We start from the raw sequence: 20978 nt of genomic DNA, 5'->3' as shown, positions 1-20978 counted from the left end.
ATGTATATTACATTGAAGAGGTTTGAACATTAGCAAATGTCATGTGCATTTCTACCCTAAAAAGTTACTGTAAAAACTATGATGTGGCTCTGTCGTCATTGTCACTGATTTTCATATCAACTTTGCTCAGTTTTCAAAAAAAGATTTGTTTTTAATGCCATCATAACTGGAAACAGAGAATCTGTGGGGCTAATTAGGCCCTCAGAAAGTTGGGACACCTGTGCAACCCCACTATCTTTAGATTGTTCCCTGAGTGGTACTGTAGCAGGGTTGGTACCCCGCTCCTGCCTTGAAGGGCTTAAAACAGCCCTGGGAGCAGGCTCTGGAAGGAGAAAGGCTAGGCTGACTGGAAAGCAGCCACAGCTGTGGCTGGCTTAATGAGGGCCCAGCTGGCCCTTATAAGAGGGCTGGGGCTAGAAGCCAGGACATACTCTAGTTACTTGGAGAGAGGAGGACCTGGGAAGCAGAGCAGAGCAAGCTGGGGAGCTCCAGCCTAGCAGAGCTGCAAGCTGAGGTGAAGGCCCACAAAAGGGTACTAGGGTTGCTTGAAAGGGACAAATCTTTTTAGTACTTCAGATAAATAATTAAGGGTTTATACTTGAAGATTTAGTGATTGAGAAGAGGGAAAATCTTTATTAAGCAAAGCAGTAATTTCATAAAGAAAAACATTAACTCTGTAGTTTGGATGTCTGAGAGCCTCCTTATGGTATAAAGAATATCTTTGTAAAAAATACTGTAATAGTGTACATATGTATCAGTTAAGGATGGATGATCTGATTTCCATCAAAAAGAACTATTTGAACTTCAAATAAAACATTCTTTCTGAGGTTCTAAACGGTGAGGAACTGCAGTACAATATAGTTGTAGGGACTCTATCACTGTGTATGTATAATATATATATTCCCTTCCCTCATGGAATCTAAAAATTATTTGAGCTGCATCTTTAATAGCTTCACTCAGAGTGAAGAGTTTAAACAAGCGTTTTAAGAATGGTAGCAGATTGGTGATGCCAGTTGCAGGTTTCTGAAAACAAGGTTTGGATGCTGCTGGTCTCCTTACAGGGAGCCTTTGGCTTGCTCACAGGGCAAGAGCAAAGTGTGATTCACAGTTCTTCAGGTTCCATGAATGAATCACTCTTGGCAGTTCGTGAGCTTTCCCACCCCCTGCCTCCCTCTCAATACACCACCACTACTATCTGTTAATCTGCAGCAGTGTCACAGCCATTCCTCTTCTGTCATGTATCAGTGCTGCAGTCAGGCATGCCTGATCGGAGGCTTGCCAGCAATAATCCACACTTTCTATTCTCCAGCTGCTAACAGCCATGCTGTCAAAGAAACAGTTCAATAAGCCTATGATGGAAGAACTCCCTTTCAAAGTACTTAAGAGCTTTAATGCTATGTAGTCTATTGCTCACCAGTAATTTATGACTTGTGACAATCTTGAAGATGGAGTTGGCAGTACTGTTGTGTAACAGAAGGAAGACACAATAGCTGTGTCTGGAGCAAGGACTATTAAACAAATGCTTACGTAACCTGCAGTGAAGAATACAACAAAGTTAATTAAGCAATGAAATTGTTATTGGCATATAATAAAGTATATTTCTTGGACTGTACGACAAGAAGCATTATACTTAAACCCTGCATGAACACATGCTTATGAACATTTTAGCTATTTTTAAGGCCTGTGTTCTGTTGCTATATCTGAGTTTAGACTGGGGGGAGGGTGTGTGTGTTTTGTTTTTTGTTGTTATTGGGGTTTGGCTTTTTTAGAAGCTCCACAATTTTCTTTATAAAGTGTTTAGCACATTTTTAGGCACTCACAATTAGAACTGGGTGAATAGGAGAGTTTTTGGTTCCTTGCCAATTTTGAAAAATCGGGGGGAAATTGTTTTGGGTTGAACTGAAAACATTTTCGGTGAATCAGAAAGTTAAAAAAAAATAGTTGAAACTAATGGAAACATTTCTACATTATCAAAACAAAAGTGTTTGAATCTAAACATTTTGTTTTGACTTTCTGGCATTTTGACAAAAGCAAAGTCTTCAGAAAACAGCTGGAGGAAGAGATGGTGGCAATGACAATTCCCTTATGCACTTTATTTAGCTCAATGGTTAGGGCACTCACCTGCGACATGAGGTTCAATTCACCTCTCTGTGTACAAGAGATTGGAACTTGAGTCTCCCCCACTGCAGGAGAGAGCCTTTGCCCTTGGGCTGTGGATATTCTGGTAGGGAGTTTTGTCAAAATCTCTTCTTGAAGCTATACTACATCTTATAAATTAAATAGAGTAGGGACTTGAACTTTGGTCTCCCACCTCCAGGCTACTAACCTAACTGCCAGGCTATATCGTCATTCTCACGGTCTTTCCCTGGCCCAATGGCCCATTACGAATGACTGAATTGCCACTATGAATGGCAATGATAGTGAACAGTCACTGGGTCAAGAAAAATTCCAGTAGCAAGGTCACTAAGGGCTGGTCTTCACTACGGAGTGATCAACTCTGTGCAAGCAATGCAGCAGGGATTGATTGGGTCTAGTGAAGACCCGCTAAATCGACAGCTGAGCGCTCTCTGGTCAACCCTGGTACTCCAGCTCTCTGAGAAGAGTAAGGGAAGTGGACTGGAGAACGTCTCCCATCAATGCAACGCAGTAAAGACAGCGGAGTAAGTCAACCTTAGCCACATCAACTCCAGCTATGTTATTCACATAGCTGGAGTAGCGTAACTTAGGTCAACTTACCCCCATGGTGAAAACAAGCCCTAAGAGTTAAATTCCATTTCACTTAGGCCATATCTACAATATGGAGACTATAGAGGCATAGTGACAATGCCATTGCTATGCCAGCATACCCCCATAGTATAGATTCAGCCTATAGTGATGGAAGAGGTTTGACTGTCATCGTAGGAACTCCACCTCCCTGAGCGATGGTAGCTAGGTTGGTAGGAACATTCTTTGGTCAATGTGAGACTACGCTGGCAATTAGGTTAGCATGGCTATGGTGCTCAGGTGTATTGATTCTTCACACTCTTCAGTGCTGTAGCTATGTTGACCCAAACTTTAAGTGTAGACCAGGTCTTGGGCTGGTTTTACACCAGTGTAGCTCTATTGACTTTAGTGCAATTGTTCATGATTTACACTGGTCTAAGTGAAATCAAGCCTTAAAACTCTGCCCTTGTATGTGCTTTCTCAAGACATGAGTGTGCACATGATTTGGATTTTACTACTAATGCCAGGCAGAAATAAGTCAATGATAAGTCAATACAATATCATTGTATTAAGAAATTTAGTTTATTCTTGTTTACAAACAAAAAACAACAACCCTATTTTGGCATTCAGACTAAATGCAGACGGGCGTTTGAGTCCACCAGGTGAGGAGGGGAACCAAGAACAAAGGGAGAGTCAATGAAATTGAAGGGCAAATCAAAACTATTAAAAGGAAATACTTTTATCACACACAATGGATAATTAGACCATAGAACTCATTGCTATTGAGGCCATTCCTGGCCTCCATTCCAATGGAGGCCAGGAATCTGGCAAGATTAAAAGAGGGATTGGACATTTCTATGCACAACAAGAATATCCAAAGTTAATGCTAAAAAATTTGGAAGGGATTTAAAACCTTATATTTCAGGCCTTATATCAATCTCTAACTATTTAGGGATTTAGGATGAGACCTTCCAGGAGGGTAGTTTATCCCATATTATCCTAATGCAGTATTTCCTGTGCCACCTTCTGAAGTATCTGGTGCTGGTAGCTGCTGGAGACTGGATACTAAACTACGTGGGTCTGATCCAATTGACCATTCCTCTGTTCCCATAATCTAACACCTTCTGCTCTCTTTCATGGAATTCCTGCTTGGGCCAAAGGGCCAGCCTTTTGTAATATATTCTTTCCCAGTGCCATATTCAGTTGGCCTATATTTTATAGATCATTGACTACCGATTTGCCAATACAGATAATTAACACTTGTCATGTTCGAAGCCTCTGAGGTAGTTAAATGCTGTTATCTGCAGAATAACAGCAGAAAGGTAAATTAACTCACACAGTCAGAGATTAAATCTGACTCAGAGTCAGGATTAAAATTCAGGACTATCTGGCTCCCAGTCCTATGCTCATTTGCTCAGATCTTTATTTCCATGGATCAATACTGCCCTCTGTTCTGTCATGGTGTCTTACATTTCACATTTGTTGTAGCAGAGCATACTCTGTGTAGCATAAATACCCCCATAATGAAAATTTGAATGGGAAATTAGTTACCTTGCATACAAAGTAGTTGCTTTATTTATTGAAGTAACTTAGAGTTTAAATTTATTTTTACTGGCAAAAAATATGACTTTCTATTATGAAATAACCTGCAATATTTTCTTTTTAAATAAATGAAGTTGTTTTGAATTATGAAAATGCAAAAGAGCATCTTCAGCCACACACAACTCTTTTATCTCTCGCCTATAACTTAAAAATATCCAAACCAACTTAAAGCAAATGTGGTTAAAAAAATTGTTCCTACTGTAGACAGAGACCTTGGGTGCCAAGTTTCATCCCATAACACATTTTTGTGGCTATTATAGAATAGTGAAAATAGAGGTTTGCAGTGGAAATGCTGACAAACTCTTAATTTTCTTGGAATGAGCAAATAACATTAATAAAAACCACCAAAAGCATGAATTTATGTACCACTAATTACAGGAGGACAAAAAAAAAAGCACTTGAATTCATTGTAATTGAAACTTGATTACTTACTTTTTGGAAGTTAGTGAGTTTTTAAAGTTTTTCTCTTTTCAGCTATATTGTGGATATTTTTTATCATGAGATAATATTATGTATCATGTATTATAAGTAAATGCAGGATATATTCACCTACAGCATCAGTATCGAAAGATTTTCAAGATCAAATTACACTAAATATACAAGATAGTGGGGCTTTGTTGTTCAGTTCAACCACAAGCTGAACTAGGGTGACCAGATGTCCCGATTTTATAGGGACAGTCCCGTTATTTGGGCCTTTTTCCTATATAGGCTTCTATTACACCCCCCTCCCCCCATCCAGTGTCCTGATTTTTTCACACTTGCTATCTGGTCACCCTAAGCTGAACACTAGAAAAAAGCTTTTACATTTGCACTGTGTTCATAGGAACATTAAGGGCTAGCAAGCTTGCTCAAAAGTCTAATTTAGTTCTCCCTTTCTTAATAGCATGGAATTTATTAACCTTGAAAGGTCACCAAGTATTCAGAAATGATGATGTCTGAAGCTTCCAAATCATCTAAATAATACTCACACTGAGATTTAATATACTTCAGGAGGCCAATGCCAATCTCTTCTGGATATAAAAAATATTGGAACAGAAATTGAAAGGCCAAAAGAAAAAAGAAAGAAGCCAAGAGGAGCGAGAGATAGCAGAGGTCCATGGAAATGAAAGAAATATAGAAGCTGAGGAGGTCCCTTCCACACTATGAAAACTACTATATTGTGAGACCATAATGTGTTACAACACAGTGTCGGCCAACATGGTTAAATCGTGGTTCCTTCCTTTAGCATAGACTGGATTGAATCATGTTTTAACTGCGAAGTTTGAGCTTGTTGAATAATCTGGGAAACAGTTAAACAAGATTTAGTCAAGCTACACTGCAGGAACCCGCTGTATGCAAAACGTATTCAGCAGTAATGTGTTGTGACCAGATTTCTGTTTTCTTACTGTGAATAATTTTAGTTACTCTGAGGATCAGATCACTCAGACAGATCTGTCTTTTTTGTGGAGACTAAGTGATGAACTAAGGCGACAAATGGAGGCTCTTCTGTTTATGTTTGAACCTAAGTCATTGAGATTCTGAAGGTAGTAGGGCTGCTCCATACCATAACCTCTGAGTTGCATCTATGACATTCTTGAGTGGTCAAGGTCAGTAGGGAAGTACTGGAAACATGGGTGGCAAGTTCTATGTGCTCGTGGTGCCTGGGCACTAGGAATATTCCTGCCCCGGGGCCTGGCTCCAGCACTGTTTGAGGCTGGCTCTCTCCCTTGGCTCTGCCTTCTGCTTCCAGGCATCCGCGGGCCATTTAAAATGGATCAGGACCCCCTACCCACCAGCGGCAGCACAGCAGAGCTGAGCGGCTTCCTGTCTGCTCGCTCCATGTGGCTGCCAGCCCCTCCCTGCGGCCCCTGGACGTGGTGGGTCTGTGTCCTGCCCCAAGCGCCCCTACAGCCAATGGGAAGGTGCAGGGGCAGTGCCTGGGGGAGCAGCCTGTGGAGATCCCCGTTCCGCCCTGCCTAGGAGCCCCAGGTACGCACCGCACCACCCCACCCTCTCCCCAGAGCCTGCACCCCCACCCCTTTTCCACACCCCCAAACTCCCTCCCAGAGCCTGCACCCCTCCCTCTGCAACCCCTCCTGTCCCCAAACCCCCAGCCCCTGTCCCAGCCCAGAGCCTGCATCCAGCACCCAAACTCCCTCCCAGAGCCTTAGGCAGTTGGGGGGTGGAGTTTGGGGGGCAGAGTTGGGGGGGGTCTGGGCGTTCTGGGCACCACCAGAATTTCTACAAATCTGCTGCCTCTGACTGGAAATATGTGTTTTTAAGTTTGGGAGGTGCCTAGACATCCAAACAGATATCAGAGAAATAATGTTGTTTTTTGGTATGCATCATACTACACAGTCTTATCTATTGTTGCTAACAGAAGTTTTTTATTTAAACTGCCCTATTGACTTCAGTATAACTTAGAGGAGAATTTACCCTCTTTATCCTACTTAAGTATTTGGTTGCCAGATATTGATAGATTAGGTAAAACTACCAACCTTGGTCATTCATCTAGGGAAACCAGACTGTAATAAAGAGGCCTGATCCAACTTCCAATAAAGTCAATGGGAGTCTCTCAATCACTGAGCCAGCTTCTGACTGGTATTCTTCAGGCCTTCAGATACAACCCTCCCAGGCCATGATTCTTTGTGCATAGTAATGCCAGAATGTTCTGTGACCAAATGTAAAAGGTATGTTCAATCTTGGTCAGTACAGATTACTGTCCACCTGGAATTCCCAGTGCATCAACATAATTACACACCCTTGAATCTCCCACCTGCATCCTGTCTACTTTTCAGTTTTAAAAAAAAAGAATTTTGACACAGAACAGGCACAAAGGATGCTCAGCATCATTGCAGGCAGAAGGATATTCCCCTGTCATAACTTCATATTCTCTCTCACCTTAACATTATTCTACTTAAGTTGCTCCTGGTGTGAGCAATGAGCTACTTTATAGTTTGATACGCTCTTTCTTCTATACCTCGAATCTGTCCAGATAAAATATTCAGGGTAAGATGGTCCTGATTCTCCTCTGTCTTATAGCTTCTGTTGCCACGTAGACTTGTGCAAAGTGGAGTTAATACACTTCACTTTCAAAGTGATAGTGTTTTTATACCCAGTTTGCATGCTGTTTGAACAAGGGTAAGTGACTGCACAAGGCAGTGGAGAATCGGACCCATTCTTAGTGTATTTTTTGGTGAGAATTTATTTATGGGGAGAGAGGGATGTTAATATAAAATATGCTAGTACCATGGATGATCTCTCTCCTGTTTTCTAATCACTTTTTGGCCACTGCTCTCTTTATTATTATTGAAAACTACTACCATTTGTAATGGGCTAGTATCTTTTTTGCAGCCTTAATTTAGGTGGTTTTTTTTTAAACACACGTGCTGTGTTGGCATTGTTATTCAAAACAGTATTATTATTTATTAGTTTTATGGAACACAATTTGTGGATTACATAGAATCCTGCTGGCAATCCCAAATTGAATTGTATAGTCAAGTGATAACTGCGTCCAGAGCCAGAACACAGTGAAAATTCCCAAATAGAAGTAGTGACAGGTATTTTAATGCCTAGGCAGGTCAATGAGGTTATGATTATGGATATGCCAGTTAGAGACAAACTATAACAGAGAATCTGTCAAGAAGCAGGCCTTGTCTATTCTGTGGATTTGTCCTGATTTCAGTAACCAGTGTAACTGCACTGGTGCAAACCCCAAAGACAAAGAAGGCAAACTTTGAATTTGAGAGGCTTTCCTTGGTTTCACAAGGCAGATTTCCTTTAGAGCTAGTCTGGAATTTTTCAACAAATTGTTATTTTATTAAAAAATGTTGAAACAGACACAGTTAGCATGTTGATGAATCAGCTGACTTGAAAAAACATTTTAAAGAGTGATGAAATTGTCACAATGAGAATTCTGGTTTTCCAATTCAAAACAACTTTTTGTTTTAAAATTTAAGATAATTAGACTGAAAACAGTTTTTTTAAAAAGGAGAAAAAGGTCAAAAGTGAAACAAAACATATAATTTGACCCAAACCAGTTTTTTTCTTCAAGATTTCAGTTTTTTGTCACAATTCAGGAGGGTAAAATTTTTCAAACTATCAAAAATATGTTTGAGATGAGAAAACCATACGCTGCTCAGTTCTGTGTTCCTTATCTACACTGGAAGTTTGCACCAGTGCAGCTATACTGTCCACTTGTAGGGGAGGCACTGATCGGCTGGGCCCACTGGCGGGCAGGAGGCACTTGCATGGGGAGGTGCCTCTCCATGCCTCCCGCCTGCCATGATCAGCTTTTTCACAGTGTGCAGGAGGCTCTGAGTGGGGAGGAGCGAGGATGCGGCACACTCAGGGGAAGCAGTGCTGAATGGGACAGGAAGAGGCAGGGAAGAGGTGGGGTGGGGTATTTCAGGGAAGGAGTGGAATGGGGTGGGGATTGGGGCAGAGCTGGGGGTTGAGCACCCCTCATCACATTGGAAAGTTGGTGCCTGTGCCTAGTCCAAAGCCCTTTTGAAGTCAAATGAGAAGTCATTTAGAATGTCTAAATGAGTCTAAATGAGAAGTAAATACATATTTAAAATCATAATTTTCATCTACATAGTTCAGTGATCACTACAAGTGGTTAGTAATAAAACCAAATGCTACTGTATTTGCTTTAATTGCTTACAATGTATTCACACCAATGTTATAAAATTTAAGAATGCTACTTTATAAAGTCTTTATGAAGATTTGTGCAGAAGTTTTGCTGTATCTTGGTAGTCTACTGTATCTTGGTAATTAATCACTACTACCATTAGTGGAATTCCTTTTTGCATGCTAAAGTGCTTTTAGAATATTTCGGTCCCTCAAATCTTGCCAAAAGCACCATTTCATAGATAGTAATGAGTGGGTTGTGATTCAAAACACAACTATAAGCATTACTTAAGTATCAGAGGGGTAGCCGTGTTAGTCTGGATCTGTAAAAGCAGCAAAGAGTCTTGTGGCACCTTATAGACTAACAGACGTTTTGGAGCATGAGCTTTCGTGGGTGAATACCCACTTCGTCAGATGCATATCAGTAAGCATTACTTACTGTTTTTCATTGAAAATGTCATTTCTGTATTTTATTTTCTTACAATATCTTCAGGTATTATAAAAAAAATCCCAGAAAACTATAATATAATATTAACAGTACTAAGATGTGCTCTGGAAACCTTTATGGGCTTTTAATAATGTTTATTACTTCTAGTACCTAATACTGTTATATCAGTTATACAGTTATATCCTCACATTAATAGGAGGACATTTTAAAAGTGCTATGTATTGTTTTAGCTACTTGATCTCTATTTTAACGCAGTGGGAGTAACACATCTAAATCCTCAAATAATTCTTTGAAAATATGGTAGTCCGAGTGTTGTGATATCTTAAAAGAGAGAATTAAATGAATGGAAAATTACTGAAAGAGGAATCTTGATTTGGATTTATCAGTTGTATTTTGAATGTGTGCAATGGCTGCCTAGATACAGCATAGACACTCGTTTATAACTTTTAATATGTATGACCAGAATAAATAAATGCTCTTAAGATACATGATATGCAAGGGTATAGCGAGGAGAGCATATATCTTCTTGTAAGACCATACTCTGGCAAATGCTGCACATAGGCATCCATCATAAAAACCATTCTTAGCAATGGGAGCAGTTGAAGGATGGTCACTTATATTCTCAGTAAAACCTATGGTGGCAGATTCTAATCTCAGATATGATGGTGTAAATCAAGAGTAACATCATTGATATCAGTGGTATTGTTCTGGATTTGCAAACTGATCTTTCTTGTAGAGAGAGCACTCCTCCGTGACAGGAACCTGAGATGGCCATCCAAGGTGGAGCAAAGTACCAGAGAGTTTAGTCTATGTTTGTTCATGTGTATTCTCTGTAGGTTCTTCTACCAATATCATCACCATAGTCTCAGAGTGCCTTCCAGTAGTGCTCTAAACAATGAGACTACATATCTGTCAGATGTTGTTTGGTCTCTCATCTTCTCCCCAGGGGGAAAAGTGTGTGCATTGGAGGGTTTTGTTTTGGTAGGGTTTTGTTTGTTTTTAAGTATTATGTTGCTATATATTTATGTTAGAAAAGACAAGGTCAAAGAAATGCATCTTGCCATTGGAGCAGAATGTGATGGGGTTTGTGGTTAGTTCCTGAAGCCGTTTATTCTCTGACAAAGCAATGGCCTGTGTGCATCACCTCCCATCCTGATTACTCCTACTAGCAAAAATTTTAGCTGTGGACTGTGCAAGGAACGTTAGTTTGATTATAGATGCTTTTGCAGTGCTTGTGTGTGAGTAGGTCTCCTGTTGTACCACTTTGCAAAATCCATGCTTTGGCCCATAGTCCTAAAATTTGATTTGGAACTCATGTAAGTATTAACAAAAAATTAAAAATGAGTCAGTCTGCTTCTTAAATTTACAAATAATATTTTGAAAGTCAGTTTTCCATCGTACAATTATTTTCAAAGAGATGTGTCTCACTAATTCTAAAACCATAATTTCCTTGCATAAACATAGAGGTTTATTTAAGAATTAGGTTTTTAGACTACTCTTATTAAATAATGTGTCCACTGTGAGGAGCACAGACATTATGACTTAAGATTTGGAACATGAACTCATAATAATAAGTTTGTCTAGACTTGTATCACCAGTTTCAGACATACAACCTGCAGCCAAATTTGACCAATGGTATACTTTAATCTTTCCTGCCAAGCCATTACCAGGTTCTCCTACCATCCCTGCCAAGTGGCCTTTCTCAGGTGAGGTGATTCAGCACTTCTCAGTTCCTGAGCAAAAGCAAGTTTTCAAAAATGATACTAGAAGGAGAACCAATCCTGTAAGAGCAAAGGTCATCAAAGAATTGTAAAATACTCATGGATTCTAATCAGGCAGGAGATACGGTACTGCTGTAGATCCCCTCTGGAGTTGGGTAAAAGCCTGTGTGATACGCTAATTGGAAAACAGCAAGGAGCCTATAATTTGCTTGTCCTGCCTTGCTTGGTACCACTGGATGCCAGAATATTGAGCAATGTCACACCTACTAGAATTTCCTTCCTTCCCAAGTGGCCAGCCTAGAAATAACATCTCATTTTCAGGTATTCTTCTGTAAGCAGCACTTCTGGGAGTGATGTTAAATTTGATTATTCTCTGATAGAGACTTTTTGTTGTTTTTGGAGGAGACCCACAGGCAGCTGACTTGGTCAAGTTACTCCTTTGCTCACTCCTCCTTTAGAAATTCCAAGTATGGAGCAGAGAACTCCTCCCAGGTCACTGAAGGGGACTAGGCAAGCAAGCGAGAGATTATTTCCCTAAAACTACCTTACCTCCTTCACTTTGCCCAAAGATCATGGCTTACTGCTTCTTTTGTATCAATTTCCCACTTGTCTCCACATCTTCTTCCACGTGGCATTGTACTTCTGCAATCCCCATTCCCAGTGTGCTCAACCATTGAACTGTGCTGACGAGCTCTCCACGCCAATCAAACAGGAAATTAAAATTCAAAAGTTCCCGGGGCTTTAACATGAGAGTGGCTGTTTCCCATGTACCTGGATGAAGTGTAGTGGAGTTGAAAGTGCTCTCCAGAGCGATCACAGTGGAGCACTGGGGGACACTTCCTGGAGGCTAATTCATTTGAATTATACAGCACATTGTTTACACTATCCCCATGTCGATGCGTGGATGTCGACTCAAGCGCTACGCTTCTCACGGAGGTGGAGTACAGAAGTCGACTTTGCAAGCCCTTCAGGTTGGCGGAAGGGACTCGGTAGTGTAGACACATACATTTTTAACTTGACCTAATGTGGCAAATGTCGACCTAACTTTGTAATGTAGACCAGGCCCTAGATACTGTATTTTTACCCTCAAAAAAAGGAATGTATACAACAGAGGAAAAAAAAAAACCTCTGTGGAACTTACAAAGCTATGTGCTGAATTTCACAGCTTATTCACTTGGTCCTTGTTTCATTCCATCCATCATCCTCTGTATTAGCTACTTAGATTGGGAGCTTTTTAGAGTAGGGACCTTGTTTTGTTATCTGTCTGTTTACAGAAAATGTCCATGTGCATTCATAAACCCAATTGCAGGGAGGTGAGGGGAAATGGAATTAACGAGGTGTGTGCCTGCTATTACTCTGATCATTTGCTTGTATGTTGCATTCCTTTTCCCCACCCCTTCATCTGTTTGGTATGTTTTTAGTCTATCAGACCTCTGGGGCTGGGAACATGCCATAAACAGTGTTTGGCAAATGCCTAGAAAAGTCTGAGCACAACCACAATACAAATAATAATTAACAAAGCCTCTGCATACTTTGGAAGTATGTAAATAATATAAGATTTAGGAGGGAACTGGAATGAGTTTGTAAAAGCAGCAAAGAGTCCTTTGGCACCTTATAGACTAACAGACGTATTGGAGCTTTCGTGGGTGAATACCCACTTCATTGGATGCATGTAGTGGAAATTTCCAGGGGTAGGTATATATATGCAAGCAAGAAGCAGGCTAGAAATAACGAGGTTAGTTCAATCAGGGAGGATGAGGCCCTCTTCTAGCAGTTGAGGTGTGAAAACCAAGGGAGGAGAAACTGCTTTTGTAGTTGGCAAGCCATTCACAGTCTTTGTTTAATCCTGAGTTGATGGTGTCAAATTTGAAGATGAACTGAAGCTCAGCAGTTTCTCTTTGAAGTCTGGTCCTGAAGTTTTTTTGCTGCAGGATGGCTACCTTTAAATCTGCTATTTAAGGTGTGTCCAGGGAGACTGAAGTGTTTTCCTACAGGTTTTTGTATATTGAATGAGTTTGACACCTCTGCTCTATAAACTCTGACATGGAGTAGATACCTGATTCATTTCAGTTCCACAGTTTTGATACAACGAGATGAAGACTTACTGAAAGAAATGGTTATTAAACTTCCCTTCATATCCTTGATAGGACCACTGTAATCCTTATATTTCAGCTAAAAATCATATCCTGGGTTATGTACCTACTATGCTGTGTTTAATTCCACCACAAAGATTTGGGTTCTTCAGAGCTGCAATGATTACTAAGCACATGATTTTACAAAGTATGCCTAGAATAGAGAAATAGAGCAGCGGTATTCAGACCTGACTGAGTTAGCAGCAAAAGGAAGAATAGCTTATCAATGTAGAGAGCAATTATATGAACTCAAAGATATCTCGATTCCATTTCTTGATACATTTGGATAAAAAATTCTGAGACAGCCCCATAATGCCATGCTTCCATTCCACCTGACACGCCACCCCGTCCCCTGGTCCTGTCTTCCCCTTTTTACCTATTTGCATGTGTCTTTTTTTAATTCTTTCCCCCACCCTAACGTGTTATGTCTGTGTAATATTGTTTGATTTTGTATTGTCTGCTTTTGCAGCTTTGACAAGTTGTAAAGTTGCATAACTGCATAACTTTATTGTATATCCCATGAAAGGTGAGGTATTTGGTGACAAGTACAAGCTGTAAGACATTTACCTTTTGTAATTTTATTGTTTCTTTTCTTGAAAATTAATATAGTATTAATCACCTAGAAAGTATCTTGTTGCTTTTTGTAGCTGACCCATTAAAACAATTTATATTGTGGTGATGATCAATGTTAGTACTGAGGGGTTGAACAAATTGGTACTGTGCAATGCTTTGAAATAGATTATCCCAACCATAAAAAAAAATCTATAATGTCATCAGCCATCTGTATTGATACTGCATATGACGTCACTGATTGATTAGTTCTAGTTACAGAATATTGATATCCATGCTTTTAAGATTATCTAATCTAATTCTTACATAATATGAAGTAACTAATAGTCCATTCCCCTGGATACCATCTAATTGTTTCCTGAATGACACCAGCACACTTGCCTCAATAACTTTGCTTAGTGGCGCATTAATTTATGATTTTTTTGTATATAAAAGTATTCCTGGAGTTCTCCTCTAGCTTTTTTTGTTACGTCTATTCATGGCTGCATCTTCTGCATATGGCTCTAACTCCATTGGTTAATTTTCTTGGGCATTATGGAGTGGGTGTACAAGGAATAATTAATCACAGAACTCCCACAAGTACATTCAAAGGGAATTCACAGATAATTTCCCCATGGACCATGTTGAAAGTGTACCTCTTATTTATCTAGGAAAAAGTCTGCAGGACATTCCACACAAAAAATACAGCGGATGAACACAGTCGTGTTTTACTCCTAGAACTGTTTACAAGGTGCATTTTCATCTGGCACAGAAATAGAGTGCAAATTATTTACAGAGGACTCATTAATATTCAAGGCCCTACTCCTTCAGCTTCTTCTGCATCGGTGAACCTTTCAGCCTGTGTAGAATCCTATTGAAATCAATGGCACTCCATAGAGTTGTCGAGATCTACCAGTGTGGAACAAGCTGTGTGATCGGGACCTAACTGTTATAACACTTTGATATATGGAGTATCTAGTGCCTGTCTCTTGATTTATAAATCTTTAGAAATTTTACCTTTGACTAACACAGATCACATGCCAGTACTGGGGATTACTTACATAAATAATTAAAAAACAGAGAGAAATGGGGTTATAGAGCTTTTTGACTAAAAGGACATGGATGCAATGATAGGTCTTCCCCACTGTAACAGGATGTCCTGCTCCTTTAAGGACCAGGAGGCCTGGGGCTGGCTAACCCTGATTAATTAGCCTAACCCTGCCCTCCCATACCTGTGCAGGAAGCCCAGTAGCCCAGCAGTTGTGGAGGAGGGCAGTTGAGCTGGCTGTGGCTACAGAGCTGAGCTACAGGAATGGCGCTAGTATCTGTGGGGCCCCTGGAATAAAGGGCTAGTCTCCGCTGAGGCAGTGCTGGGGTTTCTGTTCCGCAAGAGGAACAGGGAACTGACCAGAAGCCCAGGAGGGATGAAAGGCCATTGTGGTTTGTTGTACTTGGACTTCCACTGGGGGAAAAGTCTGGGGAGTCAGTGATCTGATGAGACTGAGAAAAACTGTGAGTTGAGCCCAGACGGGGTTAAAGACCTTTTGTTTATGTTAACTTGGGACTATTGTTGAAGGTGGCATTTACTTTGGGTCTTTGAGTACCCCAGAAAGAGACTGAACATTTAAATGACCTGGCCACAGAGGTAGGCCATGGTGACCAACAGGAGGAGGCAACTAAGGGAAAGGCCCAGCAACCTCACATCCAGTCAGAAGGGCGCACTGACCAGTGCGTTACTTCTGTGCCTGTGGTGCTTGCTCTGGGGTAGTACATTATCACAGCCACAGTCCTGCCAATAACACGGAGTGTATGATGGTCTGAGAACTTTTTAGCTTCATGGGGAAAAAAAAAACCACACAAAAAAAACCAAACCACTTTTCATTAGTAAACACTAGAACCCTTGTAATAAACATTTAGTAAAAGCCACAAAGATGGTTCGTTCTTTTCCATGCGACATTCCCAGCATATCCATGAATAAATTGCATTTAAACCCTCAAATGATAGAGGACCTCAGACAGCATTTTCTGCCCTTATAGGTATTTTTCATTTTGATACACAAGAGGGGAGAAACATATTAACATTTTTCCTTCTCCAAACAACTTTGCTCCTTTACGTCCTCTAATTGGAATCAAATTTCTCATCCTCACCTTCAAGGTTAAATCCTGCTCTGCCCCTGTGTGCATCTCTGTTCTCAGCTTCATACTCCTTTGTTCTCTTTCTTCAGCTCATGTCTCCCAACTAAATGCTTCATTCTTCCATACTTGTCTTGTGCCTTTTTCTATACTGCTCCCTTTTCATGGAAGGGTCTCCTATTCCTGTTTTAACCAGTAGTGATGTAAATTTAGATATGGTGCACCCGTGATTACCTGCTCATTTCAAATGCCTCAGACACACATACTATGCATTACAGCATATCTTGTAAAAGCAGCTACTGAACACACTGACAAACATCAGAGCATCACAGAGAAGAATCAGACCCCAGGAATCTTCATGCCATAAAGATATTTTTACCAAACTGCTAACCAGGACATCTGTGAGAAATATTCAAAATAAAATGAAAAATTGAAATTGTAGGTTTTCTCATTTTGTTTTGTGAAAATGGGTCTATTTGTGAAAAACATGAAAATGTGGTAGTTTAACTGGACCATTTTTAGTGAAATTTCATTCACATTATAGCTTGGTCTAACATAAATTTTCTCAGAGAAATTTGCCAAAATTTAAATTTTCATGTTTCATGCAAAACTAGCTATGTCAATAAAAACCTCAAGAAAAGCAAACATTCAGGGTTACAAAATAGCCAAAAACAAGCTGTGAACCAAACAATAATTATGGCACAAATATATTACCAAGCTAAAATAGATACAAGATTTTCATTTGCATAAACCAAATCAAATGTAACACTGAACATTATCTTCAGTAATGTTGTAAAAAGTCCAGGTGTGACTCCACACACCACTCTGGGGTGCCACCTGATGTACTGGGGTCCCACTGAGCCCACCCATTCCACCAGCCTGGGCTCCCTCTCCCTGACCTGCTCTGTCAGGCCCTCTAGCCTCCTCCAGCACACACACAGGTAGGGCTACACCCAGGTGCAAAAGGACACAGACACTGAGATCAGCTCTGTGGGGGAAGACTCATCTTGGGAATTGCCTGGCACTCAAGTGCACACCCCCTCTCGAGTGTAAATCCAAAATTGTATTGTCTTGCGCTGCACTGAGAACTGTACAGCATAAGTTCATGAAATCTGCCCCCTCCCTCAATGTGGAGGAAGAAATGTACAGCTTTTTGCCCCCCCCACCCCCCATTATGAATTACACTAACTGTTTTTAGAATAAACAAAAAACAAGTTTATTAACTACAAAAGGCAGAGTTTAAGTGATTACAAGGGATAGCAAACAGATTAAAGCAGATTACTGAACAAATAAAAAAAACCCACGCAAACTGGGTTTAATCCACTAAAGAAATTGGCTACAAATAGTAATTTGTCATCCTAAATGTTTTTTTTAGGCAGATTGCAGAATTTCTTGAGGACAAACTGCACTTGCTTGCAGTTTAAAAGTCCAAGTATATTCTTCATGAGCCAGACACCATTCCTAGCCCAGGTTCAGTACTCCCTCCCCACTCCTTCCACTTTGTCTTTGTTTCTTAGATATTTCCAGCAGTCATCCTGGGTAGGGATTCAGTGAAGAATGAACCAAGATTAACTCACTCCCCAGCCTTAAATAGGATTTGCATATGGTGGGAATCCTTTGTTTCACAGTTTGACCCGCACCGCCTCTTAGTGGAAAAACACTAGAAGTCCAAGATGGTGTCCAGTACCAGGTGACATGATCATCTGACCCTGCAGTGTCAAAGCAGCATCCCAGGAATCTTCTCAGGAAGGAGGCAGGTTAGCATCTTCAAAGACCTACTGTCCTTCCTAATGGCCCATCCAGGCTGATAGACTCCTGTCTGGTGGGCGTTCCCCAGGTGCAAACACTTTAGTAATTGATACATAGTCTATATTCCTAACTTCAGATACAGAAATGATACATGCATGCAAACAGGATAAACATATTCAGTAAATCATAACCTTTCCAATGATATCACACATGACCCAGTCTCCCTTTTGCAGGCTCTGTTAGCAGCCTCAGAACTTGCCCCTATGTTTTTATGTGTGCAGCTGAATTACAGGTGATTAGAGATACAAGTACCCAGACTTGCATCTGCCATTCATTTTGTGGGAACCAAAATCTGAATGCAAAATGGAGGCCAGACCTCAAGCTTTCTGAAAATTTACCCCCCAAAAATTATTTTTGTGAAGTACGACTGAAATAACAGAGGCACTCTGTTGTTATACAGCTCCATATAAGTTACCTGTCTTTTTTTTTTCCCTTTTTTCTTTTAACTCACTGCAATATGATTGCTTGTATAGAAGTAATGGCAAAGACATACTGTGTCACTGGGGCAGGAAATCCAAAGAGCTCAAAAGATATCATATACTACATTGTCTGAAAGTACATCCAACTGCAGTAATAGATTCACTGATCTAACAACTTGTCTCCTGGGGGCTTGCAAAGCTACCTTTGCTCTAAACGCACACAGAAAAATGTTTTGTGCTTTCACTTTAACCAAAGTCCTCCAGAGACTTTCTGTAGGATTTTATTTTGGCGAATTGCTTTTTAAACACGCGAAAAACCAAACAGGCAAAAATATTACTGCAGAACTATATGAGCTATGCATTCTACGTAGGGTGATTATATTTCCTTTGCTGCTTTTGTTGTGTGTATTTTGCAACAAAGAAAAAATCCGAGAGAAATAAAGCCCTACAGAGTCACACTCAGGGGTAATGTGGTTAAAGTAATAGAAGTCACTAGGGACCAAACCCTGATTTTATACTTCCAAAGACAAAAAATGTCAAGCTTGAATGCCTAACATCAGGCACCTAAATAATAGTCCTCACCTCTGAAAATGAGATGCGGTCACAGCAGAAACCTGTGCACTGAATAAGCAAATATATTCTTCATTCATTACAGTTTTTTTTCTCTTTCTTGTAGATTTTGGAACAACCCTTCAGAAAAATCTTATTTTAAAAAGTGCACTATAATTTGCTTTCAAGCAGGAATAGGGAATGATTGTGCTGCACCTGAAACATTGTAATAGACTCTGTTTAACATTCTTTCACATCTGCTGGGTTTTACTGATAACTGAGACATTTTGGCTTGCTTATTCCAATAGCTTTAGGCACTGAAGTCTGAAAATTCTGGCCTCAGCAAATTATTTCATATTTTTTGTGGGATATTCAAAAGATGTTGTCTAGGCCTCTTGCTTTTGGCCATCTGGCCCAGCAGGGAATTAGAGGACATGCAGAATGGCATGAGATAAAAACTGCATGTTGCCATCAGTTTGTAACAGAAACATACATTCTTCACATTGGATTGTTTTTTAAAAGAGTGTTTCAGCAGTCAAGTGAGGAAGGTGTTGCCTGGGAAAGTTTCATAGGCTGTTTAAATGCAAGATGCTTTTAATAGTTTCTTGCTAGAAAGGGGAGGAAGTTAAAGATATACATTTCCCAGAGTCACACAAATGATATTATAAGCATATTTAGATGGACGGTCCATAAATAAATAAACAAAATAATACATTTTGCCAGCCTCAAACAAGAGCAAATTCTGGGCTAGTTCCTTAGGTAAGGATCTGTCTCTGTGCATAAACTGAGAATGATTGAGCTTTTTAATAATAGCACTTCCATGGCAACTCCCATCTTCTCTTCACCTCACTGTTATCATCATGCATTCTGGGCTTTGTGTAGGTGCATGCCATATAAGAGGAGAGAATCCCGCTCTTCTGGAAACAGCCCCAGTTGTGTCCTTCAGAGCAGGGGTTCTCAACGTTTTACTTTCTGAGCCTCCCCCCCCCCCAAAAAAACCCCCAAAAACCCAAAACAAATATGCTATAAAAAGTCCATAGCCCACCTGTGTCAAAATAACTGGTTTGCTGCATATAAAAGCCAGGGCCAATGTTAGGGGGTAGCAAGCAGGGAAATTGCCTGGGCCCTCATGCCACAGCCCCCCCGTTCCCCCACAAAGCTACACTGCTCAGGCTTCGGCTTCAGCCTTGGGTGACAGAGCTCAGGGCCCGGGCTTCAGCCTCGTGCAGCAGGGCTTCGGCTTTCTAGCCTGGGCCCCAGCGAGTCTAATGCTGGCCCTGCTTTGTGGCCCCCTGAAAACTGCTCCTGGCCCCCCCCCAGGGGGCCTCAGACCCCTGGTTGAGAATCACTGCTTCAGGGGATGCTCAGATAAAACTCAATCTAGGGAAACTTAAACCAGTCATATATTGATGGACCAATGTTATCCTACCAAAGTGTGCACGTTCAGTTGCTTTTTGTAAACTTTGTCAGCTCCAGTGCTGCACTGCATTGGCAGAGTCCATTGCGGTATTTGGGTCACAGTAGTTAATAAGCATTTTATGGTACCTGAATCTTCTCCCTTCTCCTCCCACACAAAAAGCAAGTATGAAGCGCCTGAAGTACCTCAGAGACTTCTTTTAGAACCATTAGAGTTAACGTAGTAATTATATAATGCATATGTGTGTGTGCATGTTTAAACACCTTATTATGAGCCTTAATGGTTCTTCTGAGCAGTTCTGGTCTTTCGTGTAGCTATGTAATTAAGATGTTCTCTATACATAGGAAAAATATTTACAACATTTCTAGAAACTAAACCATACTGCTTATGTTTAGAGCAGTTCCAAGAACTGCTTGTTTGTGGTTTCAATATCAGTCAAACTGCTCATGAGAGAACTTTATAATTCAAGAAAGAGACAGGCAGAGGAGCCATTATAATTACAGAAGGCACCAAGTAGCACTCAGCAAGGCTCTCAATAGCCCCTTTTTTAGTTGCTCTTAACTTCTTGGAATTTCACTGCTTGGGCTGAAAATGTTCATGTTTAGTTTCAGCCCAAAGGCCTCTTTTTGAAAGTCTGAAGAGAATCCCTTATGCTATTTCTGAGTTCTGTTGGGGAAAATAATATATAAATACTGTCCCCGATTTAAGGCCACTCTCCTGCAAACACTTAGACATGCCTTTATATTTATGCACATGAGTTGTTGCTTTGAACTCACTGGGACTATTCACATCTGCAAAGTTAAGCATATGCATAAGTATTTTCAGGATGAGGATCTAAGTAAATATTTTAAGGTGCTTTTTTAGGTCATAACTAGGGCCTTACCAA

General features: G+C 40.4%; 1 long non-coding RNA gene across 1 annotated transcript in view; it reads left to right on the top strand.

The window, feature by feature from the left end:
* Nucleotides 1–439: 439 nt before the first annotated feature.
* The window catches only part of LOC123362287, a 34187-nt gene continuing 13648 nt past the window's right edge, over nucleotides 440–20978 (top strand). Inside the window, exon 1 of the long non-coding RNA XR_006576399.1 lies at nucleotides 440–514. This is a non-coding gene — a long non-coding RNA (uncharacterized LOC123362287). The remainder of the gene's footprint in view (nucleotides 515–20978) is intronic.

This window comes from Mauremys mutica, chromosome 1, assembly GCF_020497125.1.
Source record: "Mauremys mutica isolate MM-2020 ecotype Southern chromosome 1, ASM2049712v1, whole genome shotgun sequence".
Classification (NCBI taxonomy): domain Eukaryota; kingdom Metazoa; phylum Chordata; order Testudines; family Geoemydidae; genus Mauremys; species Mauremys mutica.
The sequence above is the reverse complement of the archived record's forward strand: the minus strand, read 5'-3'. Positions and strand labels throughout refer to the sequence as shown.